The sequence below is a fragment of the Bos javanicus genome, chromosome 12 (assembly GCF_032452875.1).
Source record: "Bos javanicus breed banteng chromosome 12, ARS-OSU_banteng_1.0, whole genome shotgun sequence".
Taxonomy (NCBI): domain Eukaryota; kingdom Metazoa; phylum Chordata; class Mammalia; order Artiodactyla; family Bovidae; genus Bos; species Bos javanicus.
The window spans coordinates 54748998-54762785 of record NC_083879.1 but is presented as its reverse complement, the minus strand read 5'-3'; the positions used below and the strand labels follow the sequence as shown (position 1 = coordinate 54762785).

Genomic DNA, 13788 nt, shown 5'->3' with positions numbered 1-13788 from the left:
CTTTTAAAAATAAAATATTAATCGTGGCTCTTCTCTCCAGACTTCTTTTTGACTGTATGCATTTCAAATTTTCATGAAAATCTAAACAAAAACTACAGCGTCTTTCCAAAGCTGAATAGTTTCAGTTGAGTCACTTGCTTCAGACAGGGATCCCAGCATAATGAAACATGTGCTTGGCTCCTTGTCAAAAGAAATACTGCTTTCCTGTTCCTCTCATGGCCAGTCCCTCAGCCAAACATTGATCCCTGGGGATCTGTGAAGTTTCCACACCTCACTTATTTTAGAGCTTAAGAGAAGGAATTTTTCTAAAGTACCCAGGACTAAGTGATCGGTTTGGATAAAGTGCTATTATTTTTTTATTAGAATCATTCTCTGGGACAGCATCATTGCTTTCTTCCAATCACCTTCATATGTTTTTGACTCTGATGCAAAGATTAATTGAATATAATAAATAGAATTAATAGAATATGATAAACTGTGAAATAAACTGTTTCCTTTCTTGTTCCACCAACAAATCTCCTTGTCCTCCCAAGTTATATTTTGTCACTAAAACTAAAGATTCTTGCCTTAGAAATCCATCAAATCAACTATGGCACGCTGCATAGGGAAGGCGCATTCAATTAAGTCAAAACACCTTGGTTCTGTTCCAGAACCTGCTTCTAATTCTGCAGGCCTAATTCCACTGGGTCCCAATTTCCTCGTTAGTAAAATGAGTAAGGCAAGCTATGATTACCACACTCTTTGCAAACTTCATTATTCATTCATTCAGTATTTAGGGAAAACCTTCAATGCCTACAATGGAGACATAAAATGTCTCCAGGACCCCACGGAGCAAATGAGATGGAGAAACAATATCCACAGAGGAAAAGGAACTTGGAAGATACATATGGAAGAAATGTTCCCTAAATGTTCCTGGAGATGGGGGTGGGGCAGGGGAGTGCAAAAGAGAGGTCTAGTTAGACAGGGACTTGTGGAGTTAGAGATGGTCTGGCAAACAGAAAGGACAGGATGAGGGGCTGAGGATGGGGAGAATGCCAAACACAGAGAACAGACAACAAGACAATATACTGTTAGTTCTTTAGAATTTGTGAAAACATGACATAGGAGAAGGAATGACACTTGGGGGATGGTGGAGATGCCGGGGTTAGTTGGAACTCAGTGCTTGGTGAGGAAAGTCAATAGATGGTGAACCAGAAAGAGAAGCTGGGGCCACATTGCATAGGAGCCCTACATGTATCAGGGTTTCCACTTAACCCGGGCAATGGGATGCAGTGAAGGCGCTGAAGCCTGAGAGCATGGTGGCAGCTGGGTGGGGATAGACTTCGGATAGCAGGTCTGGCAGTGGCAAGATCAGTTGGGATACTCCTGCAGAACCTAACCAAGAGAAAAGGCAGACCCAAGATAAGGAAGTGGCAGTGAGGATGCAGAAGAGGGGCCATATATGACAGAGATTTCTGACCATTAAATATGGGTGGAGAGAAGAAACTGAGACCATTGGATGTTGGTCCCACTCATTAAGATGACATGTGAAGGTGGAGGAGCCATTATGAAGGCAAGATGAGATGTTCAACTGGGGCTGTGTGGTGCCTGAAGTGTCTTGAGAGTGTGCAGATGGAGCTATCCATCAGGCAGTTATAGTCAGGTGGAGTTCAGGAAATGGGTCAAGACTTGGAGGTTAAAGACTTGTGATTGCCAAGGGGGAGGAGAGATGGTGAGGGGATGGAGTGGGAGTTTGGGGTTACCAGATGCAAACTAGCATATATAGGATGGATCAACAACAAGGTCCTACTATAGAGCACAGAGAGCTATATTCAATATTCTGTGATAAACCATAATGGGACAGCATATTTTGTGTATATATATGTGTATGTGTGTATATGTGTATACACACACACACACACATACAAGAAAGCAGCAGAGGATGAGATGGTTGGATAACATCACCAACTCAATGGACGCTAACTTGGGCAAACTCCAGAGATGGTGAGGGACAGGGAGGCTTATTGTGCTGCAGTCTGTGGGGTCACAAAGAGTTGGACATGACTTAGTGACTGAACAACAAATATATGTGTGTGTTTGTGTGTAACTGAATCATTTTGCTGTAAAATTAACACAACATTGTAAATCAACTATACTTCAATTTAAAAGAAAACTGCCAAAAACAAAAAAAAAAAAAGCCTTAGAGGTTAACCTGGACATCCATAATAGCATCTAGATGGTAGAGGTGTATTGACTTTGCTTCTTCTCCCCTTAACGTTTTTCATACATCCCCTGCACAGTGCTGCTAGGATTAGAATCTCCAGAAATGCTTTTTAGGTTGACTGATTGCATGAGTGGTTGTGGTATTCCTACTTGTCAAAAAATCCATAGGATGGAAGGCAGCTTTCTCTTAAAATCTGAGGAAGGGACCTGGACTTACACACAGAGGGAATTCTTTTGGAAGGGAAGTAATTCCATCTTTTGAAATGAAAGTAAATCCTAAACAAAGCATCCCTGTCTAATATCACATCCCAAGACCATTTCCTAGAATCCTTAGAGCAAAATATCCATGAGTTATTGGAGTTAAGAGTTCAGTGGATTGAGAAAAATGACAGAAAAAATACAGGCAGGTAGAAGTTAGAAGGTAGGTATATCTGAAAGAGTACACCAATGAATGTGTGATCTAAACATGGGGATTCATTCTCTCCATTTAAACATCAAACTGTGTATTTAAAATTGGTGTCATTCGCAGATGGAGAGAAGAGACTCGTGGACACAACGGCGGAAGGAGAGGGCAGGTTGAATTGAGAAAGTAGCCCTGACGTATATACACTACATGTGCAAAACAGATAGCTAGTGGGAATCCGATATATAACACAGGGAGCCCAGCCTGGTGCTCTGTGATGACCTAGAGAGGTGAAATGGGAGGGGGAGGAAGGCTCAAGAGGGATGGGATATATGGCTGATTTGCATTGTTGTACAGCAGAAACCAACACACACTGTAAAGCAATTGTCCTCCAATTAAAAATAAAAAGTAACTAAATAAAAGGTACTTGATAAATTTAATATAGTGAATAAAATTGGTGTCATTTACTACATGTGTGGGGCTTCCTTCAGCAGGCAAAGAATCTGACTGCAATATAGGAGATGCAGGAGACACAGATTCCATCCCTGGATTGGGAAGATCCCCTGGAGGAGGAAATAGCAACCCACTCCAGTATTCTTGCCTAGAGAATTCCATGGATAGATTCCATGCCTAGAGGAGCCTGGTGGGCTACAGTCTATGGGACTGCAAAGAGTCAGACATGACTAAACAACCAAGCATGCGTAAGTACTTACTGTATGTGCATGTGGGAAGTGCTGAGGAAGGTGCAGTGGTTTTCAGCCTCAATGCGACAGATGTAAATGGTGAAAGGTGATGGATGGAGAAAAAATGGAAAGACAAGTTTCCAGGCATCTGTGCCTTTGGAGGGGAAAGTTTGAGGCTAAAGTTTAAGGTAGAGAGATAAAGGTAAGAAGGGACACAAACTTCATATCCCCTGCTCATGCTTCGGAGAAGGTAATGGAACCCCACTCCAGTACTCTTGCCTGGAAAGTCCCATGGACGGAGGAGCCTGGAAGGCTGCGGTCCATGGGGTCGCTGACAGTCTAACACGACTGAGCGACTTCACTTTTGCTTTTCACTTTCATGCACTGGAGAAGGAAATGGCAACCCACTCCAGTGTTCTTGCCTGGAAAATCCCAGGGACAGCAGAGCCTGGTGGACTGCCATTTATGGGATCACACAGAGTCGGACACGACTGAAGTGACTTAGCAGCAGCAGCAGCTCATGCTTAGAAAAGGATGGCTTCTTTTTCTAAATACACTGAAAACGTTCATATGGCCCATGATTTAGATAATAAAATTTCTATCAGGGTTCTTCCAAGCAACCTACCTGCTGGTAGTTAAAGTTATGAAGCCATGAAAGTGTTTTCCAAAGAAATAGGTGAGTGAGATGGAAAGAGGGTAAAGATAGAACACTAAGATTGGCTCCTAAATCGTTTCAGTTAACAGACCATTTGAGAATCTGTTTATCTATGGATCTTCTCCCCCAGGGAAAAAATGTTAACAAATTTTAGCATGGAATTTAATGGGGTTCACTGATTCCAGGATTCCAGGATACCAAGTCAAGAAGAGGAAGGAAGAGGACACACACAAAAACAATTTCCACCCTTCCATTTTGCTGTTATAAACCAGTCTTTCCAAAAATGCTAATCGTCAGTAAAAGAGACCCTTGGGGGTTTTGTTTTGTTTTTCCTGCCATTGAGAAGCTACTACAGTGTTTCTATGCTGAAGAGAGAGACACTGAGAATTTGACACTCTTTGTACAAAACGTATATGTCAATTATATTCCAACAAAACAATGAGTATGCATTCTTTACTTGAGATTCCATGCATACACAAAACATGGAAAACTACAAAGCAATCAAAATAAACTACCGATGCATGCTATCCCATACATGTATACCATTATAGTAAACAGTATATTATGTCAAAGGCACAGACAAAAGACCACACATTGTATGAATCCATTAATATAATGTCCACAAAAGGGAAATTTAGAGAAACATAAAGCAGATCAGTAATCACCTAGGCTACTGGGAGTAGGAGCAGATCCCTCCTACAAACAGACACAAGGGAATTTAAGTCACTAAACTGAACACTTATGGGTGAAAATTCTTTGTACAATACACCTTGATAAAGCTACTTTTCAAAAGATGTCTCCAGAAACAAACCAGCACCTGAGGATTTTCAAGTGGAGCATTGATGTTTGGTAGGCATTATTTCATGCTATTTGGAATTTACTTTATAAAATCCTCCTGTATTAAGTTGTGGACAATCAGATTGTTTCTTTTCAAGGAATCCTATTACATCAAGCCTCTGGACTGAAGTTACAATTGCAAAGGAGATTAGTCTAACAACTCTCTTCCATTAAGTACTCTAGAAATGGCTGCACTAACTTCCTGTGGTCAGGAGGGAACGTGTGATCATGTGCAGCTCATGTTCCATGGGGATGACTCCTTTGTGCTACTCTTCCATGGAGAGTTGAAGTGGTTTGGCATAACATAAATAATCTTTTTGTCCTTGGTAAGAATTTGCTTAAGTAGAACCATCATCCTTATGCCATTAGGTTGAATTTTAGGACTTAGTCTTGTTTTGCTGGCTTTCAGTCCATTTATATTTGGCTTTCTTAGGAATTAACCACAAACCATTAGTGAAAACAATACAGAGGCCTGGAGAATCATACAGAAAGTCTGGACAAAAGCAGTCAAGGAAGTCCTCAGCAAAATTTCTCAGAAACTTTTTTCCTTGATTTCTCCAAGGACACAGACAAACACCTCTATTTTAAAAAATCATTAAAAAGAAAAAAAACATCTGAAACTATTTCCATGGGAAATCTCTGACCTCTCCTCAGCTTCCCCCCTCCCCGACTCCCTGCTCCATGACACAACACCCCAGCAGATGTACGTGGAAAAAGGCCAAGACTGTATTAATTTTGAAAAGAAAAACAAAATTTAGTCCTGTTGTCTATAAAGAGAGGAGAGCATGGCAACCCACTCCAATATTCTTGCCTGGAGAATCCCAGGGACAGAGGAGCCTGGTGGGCTACAGTCTGCTGCTGCTGCTGCTGCTAAGTTGCTTCAGTTGTATCCGACTCTGTGCGACCCCACAGACGGCAGCCCACCAGCTCCCCCATCCCTGGGGTTCTCCAGGCAAGAACACTGGAGTGGATTGCCATTTCCTCCTCCAATGCATGAAAGTGGAAAGTAAAGTCGCTCAGTCGTGTCCGACTCTTAGCGACCCCATGGACTGCAGCCCACCAGGCTCCTCCATCCATGGGATTTTCCAGGCAAGAGTACTGGAGTGGGGTGCCATTGCCTTCTCCGGGGCTACAGTCTATGGAGTCATAAAGAGTCAGACAAGACTGAAACGACTTACATACACACACAGGTCTGTAAAGAAAGAGGAAAGATCTAGAAGTATCTTTTAAGTATGGCTGAAGATTCTACCTCCAAGATTCTGATGAATGCAGCAGGGAGGGATGTTGGAATACTTTGACAAAGGGAAAGACTGTCTTTAGAAGAGTCTGACATAACCCTCAGGTGGGAGAGGCAGGATATGAGGATTCCAAGTGAGGGTGAAGGGCAGCACGTGTTCTCTGAAAAATCTACCTACATTCGTTTGCCCACTGCTGTTTAGTTGCTCAGTCGTGTCCAACTCTTTGCAACCTCAGGGACTGCAGCCCGCCAGGTTCCTCCGTCCATGGGATTCTCCAGGCAAGAATACTGGAGTGGGTTGCCACCTCCTTCTCCAGGGGACCTTCCTGATGTGGGGATCAAACCCGCATCTCCTGCATCATGGGCGGATTCTTCACTGCTGAGCCACCTAGGAAGCCCTTGTTCTCCTATAGGAGTTGGATATTTCCTCAATACTCCCACCATATCACTCTGAATATAGCTCCAAAGAATAAATGTTTTGGTGTTGGTCACAATGGATTGTTGTCCTTCTTCCTCTAGAGATACAACTGTGATGTAACACACGGCTCTCTCCACAGTTCCGGGCACACTGCCTTTCAAAATGTGTGTTCTAATGTATCCAATAAAACTGTAGAAAGGCTCTTATAGAAGTTTTTATAAACAAAAGTAACTATGGAGTGAAATTAATTTATTGGAACAATTACATTGATTAACAACCCATTTTACCAGGAGGAAGAATATTATCATTCAGATTTTTCCAGCAGGGCTTCCCTGGTGGCTCGGTGGTAAAGAATCTGCCTACCAATGCAGGAGACACGGGTTCAATCCCTGATCTGAGAAGATCCCACATGCTGCCGAGCAACTAGGCCCGAGCACCACAACTATTGAGCCTGCGCTCTAGAGCCCGCAAGCTGCACTACTGAAGCCCTCGAGCCCTAGAGCCCATCCGCAACAGCAGAGAAGCCACTGCAGTGAGAAGCCTGCGCACTAAGGTTAGAGTAGCCCCAACTTATCTCAACCAGAGAAAAGCCTACACAGCAATGAAGATCTAACACACTGAAAAATAAATAAGTAAATAAATAAAATTTTTAAAAGACATTCCAGCAGGTTTTGTGCTCAATAGCCACAAACTTGTTTTTGCAAACCAGTTGCTTATATGAATGTGCAACATATATTTGCCTTTATCACTAGGCGTTTCTCTAATTAATGTCATGTCAAAGAAAAGTTCAAGCATGCCTTCGTAATGTTCATGTAAAATTTCTTCCTGACCATTACTTTTTGTCAAATCTAAATAAAGGATTTGCTGTATGTAGTGCGCTTCATTCTTTGTATTGTGCCTTTTATCTATAGTTATTGCCACCTGATTTGCAAACCAGCCAATCTGTTGTGGTGGTGTCAATATTTGAAGTTATATGATAGTTTCTCTTTATACATGAAAGGCACTGTACCAATATTAAAGTACAGTTTGATCCTACAGAACACTTTATAATTAGATGCAACGTGCTTTTGGAAAAGCCCTATAAAATGTGCCCAATAGTGTGATAAACCATGCCTGTGAGGTCATCTCTCATTCTGCATAACTCTTAACTCAGCAGCATGATTTTCATAGGAAAATTGAACTCTAATGACAGAAGGTCACTAGTAAGAGAAGGAAGGGGAAAAGATGCAATCAGTTCCCAATACTTTTATAAAGCTGGTTTTCATTACACTCAAAGCATAGCAAGGGGAGGTATTGATTAAATAAGTTACCACTAGTTATTTCATCACATAGTTAAACAACAGGAAAGCTAGACCTAAAAGCAACTGATACAGATCTGCCCGTGAACACATAGCAGGGGAAGCGGCCACATTCCAGTCTCTGCCATTTGGTGACACCTCATTGAAAAAGAGATAAGGAACAAGAGAAATGACTGTGAACTTTCTTTATCCCAGCTAGTTAAGAGGATGTTTACTTCCACTCACCTTAATGACTACGTATCAGTAGTTTCTCCATATCTGATCTAAAGTAAACAGATCTTTTTATGATTTATTTCACTACAATTTCAGTTTTTTATGAAGACTACACTGAGTCTGAAGCCTGGAAAGATGTGAATGGTCCTTAAGCAACAGGGGAGCTCAAATGCCCAAGCAGAAAGACAGCATGGTTCATTGTTCAAACACCTTTTTCCTTAAGTGATCCACAGTGATGGCAGGAGAGAAAATGATGTGTCTTAGACCTGGCTAAAGTTAAACGTGCTTTAATAAAGACCCTGGGAGAGGACTTCCCAGGTGGTCCAGTGTTGAGTCTGTCTTCCAATGCAAGGGAAGCAGGTTTGATCCTTGGTAGGGAAACTAAGGAGAAGGCAATGGCACCCACTCCAGTACTCTTGCCTGGAAAATCCCATGGACAGAGGAGCCTGGTGGGCTGCAGTCCATGGGGTCACTAAGAGTCAGGCACGACTGAGCGACTTCACTTTCACTTTTCCCTTTCATGCATTGGAGAAGGAAATGGCAACCCACTCCAGTGTTCTTACCTGGAGAATCCCAGGGACGGGGGAGCTTGGTGGGTCGCCATCTATGGGGTCGCACAGAGTCGGACACGACTGAAGCGACTTAGCAGCAGCAGCAGCAGGGAAACTAAGATCCACATGCCTCAAGGCAACTACTGAGGCTGTGTGCCACAACTAAGACATGATGTGGCCATAAACAAATAAATAAACACGTACAGTTTTTTAAAGAGAGACTACAAGAGAGGAACTCAAAAGAATGCTTGAAAAGCTGTCTTGGAGAAACTCAACCAATTCTACTCATTTGTTAGGTATCTCAGAAGAAAAAAGTGGGGAAATCTACAATTGAAAGGCATTAATTCTAAAATATAATGGTCGACTATAACTCAAAGTGTTTAATTAAATGATTTTGTTTTTATTTTTTTAATTTATTAAATGACTGCTTTTAAATCCATATTTCAAGGTATATATAATTTATATGCTTCTTTTCCTAAATGTACTTTTGGAGAACTATTTGATGCAAAGGGGATATGAGACACTTTTTACTAAATCTTGTGTTTTAACAGGTAAAGATAAGCCTAAATTTATTCTAAACTCAGAATAAATTCAGCCTTCCCAGGTGGCTTTAGTGGTAAAGAACCAACCTGCCAATGCAGGAGACATGGGTTTGATCCCTGGGTTGGGAAGGTCCCCCGAAGGAGGGCATGGCAACCCACTCCAGCATTCTTGCCTGGGAAAATCCTATAGACAGAAGAGCCTGGTGGGCTACAGTCCATGGGGTCACAAAGAGTAAGACACTACTGAAGCAACTTGGCATGCATGCACGCACAGAATAAATTCAATTAAAACTGGATTTTGCTCATGGCCAAGTGATTTCCTCATCCCTTGAGTTGATATTTTAATTCCATAAAAGAGCTGTGAGGTTGTAAATTGCTGCAGCTGCTGCTGCTGCTAAGTCGCTTCAGTCGTGTCCGACTCTGTGGGACCCCATAGATGGCAGCCCACCAGGCTCCCCCATCCCTGGGATTCTCCAAGGAAGAATACTGGAGTAGGTTGCCATTTCCTTCTCCAATGCGTGAAAGTGAAGTCACTCAGTCGTGTACGACTCTTCGCTACCCCATGGACTGCAGCCTACCAGCCTCCTCCACCCATGGGATTTTCCAGGCAAGAGTACTGGAGTGGGGTGCCATTGCCTTCTCCGTGTAAATTGCTAGGCTTCCATTTATCCAGTGTGCTGCTACTTTAGAATAACCTTTTCTCTCTCTACCCTAAAAATCAGCACTGTTGTATGAGGAGCAAGCTTCGAGTCTATTAAGCAGACCAGTATCACTGGATCATATGGTAACTCTAGTTTTCTGAGGAACATCCATAACATTTTCCATAGTGGCTATGCCAATTTACATTCCCACCAATAATATATCTATTTCTTTTTCATATGTAAATGTTTATAATATGAATTCTACCATATTAATGTGTATTCAGTCACTTCAGTCATGTCCAACTCTTTGCGACCCCATGGACTGTAGCCCACTAGACTCCTCTGCCCATGGGATTTTCCAGGCAAGAACACTGGAGCTTTGTTGCCATTTCCTTCTCCAAGGGATCTTCCCGACCCAGGGATTGAACCTGGGTCTTCTGCATTGCAGACAGATTCTTTACCATCTGAGCCACCAGGGAAGCCCCATGTTAATAGTTTCTAGTAATTGATATTCTCTCTTTCTCCCATTTCCTAAGCTACCAAAGTCTAGCCCTTAAAATATGTGCTTGGTCAAGCTTCTCCAAAAATCACTCCTTACAAAATGAAGTTTACTAGATATTCCAAAATAAGACTCAGTTGAAGGGATATGTGCTTAACTTCCTACCTTGCAGGAAGATGGTGGCATTTGAGCTTGGACCAGTATCATTTTTTTAATAACAGCTTGAGATAGAATTCATATACAATAAACTTCACCCCTTCAGTGTATACAGTTCAATGATTTTTAGTATATTCAGAATTGAACCAGGTGCAACCATCACCATTATCTAATTTCTGTACATTTCATCACCCCCAAAAGAATCCCTAAACCCATTAACAAGGACTCCCCACCCCTCACCACCTCCAGCCCCTAGCAGCCACCAATCTATGTTTGGTCTTGGCACTCTTGTCAAAGCACCATGTTCTTTGAACGACAAATCTGTACCAAGTAAGCTTCATTTTTCTTCTCTTCTTTTTCACGTATTTAAAATTTTCTGAACCATTTAAAATTTCTGTGTTGCCCTGAATTTCTCCTTGCCTGTCCATCTTAGCGATACTCTTGTGCCAGGATTCTTCATCTATACACTCAATGTCTTTTTTTTATTATTATTATTATTACTCTAACTCCAAAGCTCAGAGGCAACAGCCCTTTTATTACCAAAACAGGCTAAGTGAGGAAACTAGTTCGTGTTTAAGAGTCTGGGATTGGAAGAGAAAGGACAGGTACAATGAGAGTGTGCCTTGACTTCAATTTCACAAGCCACCCCCACCCCCAGCTCTGTCTGGTACCTTTCCAGTTCTCAGCATCTGAAACAATGCCTGGTGTCTGGCACCTCTGGCATAAATCATCGGTGAGTAAAAGAAGGAATACACATATTTCTTTATGACAGGTTTACGGATTTATCCCTCCCTTAGAGCTCCCCAGCTCCCCAGTCAGTATCCTTATTTTCCTTCAAAAATTACCTATTACATAGCATCCTGGTGCTGTATGTAATATACAGAGATATGTCAACTTGGAGTGTGTTTCCTAGATTGCAGCATTCAATGAATTCTCAGAATCCTTCTCTTTGGTGAACACCAAATTATGAGGAAGGCTTTCAATTAAGTCCCCCCAAATAATGGCTTGTACACTTTTCCCCACTGCAGATGAAAATATAAATAGCTTCATTCACAAGCATCGGTTCTCTCATTCATGTTTCTTGGCATCTCTTTCCTAGCTCACCCCGAGACTGTCTCCTTCAGTGTGTGCAGAGGATTCCAACCTCTGTGATGTTCTTCCATGCAGACAGGTGAGGGGAAGGAATAGAGGTGTGGGGAAGGAGCCTGCAAGTCTCCACACAAACCTTCCTTTCAGTTCAAGCATGAAAATGGAGATAAAAAGCCAAACCTGCAGACACACTGAACTCGGCGGGAGCCAAAAGTTACCTTTGAGATTGGCAGTTCCAAAAGGCATCAACAGGAATCCTTCTGGTAATTACCAGTTGGGAAATGTCATGCCATTGATTGTGACAGACACGAAGCAGCTGCGCTTTGTTGAGGGCGAACAGGGGCCGGGCCTGAGCAGTAACGACAGCGGGCCAGCTGCGGCCTGTGCCCCACTTCCTCCCCACAAACCTCTCTCCCTCGGCGCTTGCCAAGCACGGCAGCGATTAATCACCCTGGAGAAGTGGATCTAACACGGCTGCAATTGCCTGTTGAAGATTAACTGAGTCTATCATATTTCCAGCCAGATTCAGGGGCTGGGGGTGGGGTGGAGGTGAAGAGTCTTTTTATCAGGGAAAGATTGTCAGTCAAATGAATTGCAAAGATCTCATTCCCATTCCGACTGAAATTTAAAGACTCTTCTAGCCAGAAATCCTGATTGTTGAGTGAGAGACACAGAAAGGACACATGTATTTGCCTTGGTGAATTCCTGGTGTGGAATCAAAGGTGAACAGTGCAAGCTAATACAGGTGGCCCTGTAGCCTAAGTTGTTGTGCAAAGATCCATTTGTACATATTCTGCCTATTGTTTGTATAAACAGTTCTTCTGCACCAATGCCCTCGTTTCCTGGGTGAATTGCAGTCTAGGTCAGGGATCCTGGGCCACCAGCCTCACCCTCAGGGGAAAGCGGACCTCCCATTGAAGGGCTACCCTCCTCCCTCTGAGAAAGCCGCTGCCTCTGAAAGTCACAGGGCCTGGGCAGGGGAGCTGCTCAGGCCACACACTGCAAAACCAGCGGCTGCCAGGGAGATACGTGGAACTCACTAACTCCATATGCCTGAGGCGGAAAGTTTGCATGACCCCAGTTCTGGCTTCTGGGTGACAAGCAACAGGCATTGCCTCGGGTAGCTCTGGAATTCCCTTGCTTTTTTGTCTATGATCCAGCAGATGTTGGCAATTTGATCTCTGGTTCCTCTGCCTTTTCTAAATCCAGCTTGTACATCTGGAAGTTCTCGGTTCACCTATTATTGAAGCCTAACTTAAAGGATTTTGAGCATTATCTTGCTAACAAAGGTTGAGCACCCAAGAATTGATGTTTTCGAACTGTAGTGCTGGAGAAGACTCTAAGAGAATCCCATGAATAGCAAGATCAAACCAGTCAATCCTAAAGGAAATCGACACAGAATATTCATTGAAAGGACTGATGCTAAAGCTCCAATACTTGGGCCACCTGATGCAAAGAGCTGACTCATAGGAAAAGACTCTGATGCTGGGAAAGACTGAGAGCAGGAGGAGAAGGGGACAACAGAGGATGAGATGGTTGGATGGCATCACTGACTCGATGCACATGATTTTGGGCACGCTCCAGGAGATGGTGAAGGGAAGCCTGTCCATGGGGTTGCAAAGAGTTGGACACGACTGAGTGACTGAACAACAACAGGGTAGCTATGATCTCAGGACCCTGAGTGGTGGGTACTGGGTAAACCCCAGGGTATCTTTATATCTATATGTAATCACTGTCCTTAAATACCCCAGCTTCAGGCCTCCAGGAAAATTTCCAGAGACTGTCATTTCACCAGGGGAAATGATTGTGTCTTCTTACTAACTTCAGAATATCTCATTTGACTGTCTGCTCATTCCTTTAAAAGTGTCATCACGGCATCATCTGCAGGCAAGCTAACTTCTATTTTAATCTGTTCATTTATGTAACATTGACTCCTGCCAAACATACTGCTGTTTTTATTTAAAAAGCTATGTTTACATAAATACTTCTTAATAACATAAATATTTCTAAATAACACCTAAGGCATATATGGACCACCCTTAAAATAGAAGAAATCTATAGGTTTTTACATGGGGAAAGAAACCCCCAATACATTGGAAGGCAAGAAAAGCAAAGACAGAATGTTTTGAATGAGCTCATTTCCTGAAAGATAGTCATACCTAGAATATAATTTGAAAGAATATGCAAGTTGTTGACAGCAGCTGTTTCTAGGAGGAAAGATTATTGAGAATTTGTACTTCCTACATTTTTAATTCCTGTAATATCGGAAATGTTTTTTTAATAGATCCTAGTAGTTGGAAAAACAATTAAGATAAAAGTAAGTGCCAGGCAAAGCCAATCATTACTTGTAATTCGAGAACAGAG

General features: G+C 42.5%; 1 long non-coding RNA gene across 1 annotated transcript in view; it reads right to left on the bottom strand.

Annotated features, from left to right (window-relative positions):
- Positions 1–12021, bottom strand: part of LOC133258507 (uncharacterized) — a 222690-nt gene extending 210669 nt beyond the window's left edge. Inside the window, exon 1 of the long non-coding RNA XR_009740057.1 lies at positions 11643–12021. This is a non-coding gene — a long non-coding RNA (uncharacterized LOC133258507). The remainder of the gene's footprint in view (positions 1–11642) is intronic.
- Between the last annotated feature and the right edge of the window lie 1767 nt (positions 12022–13788).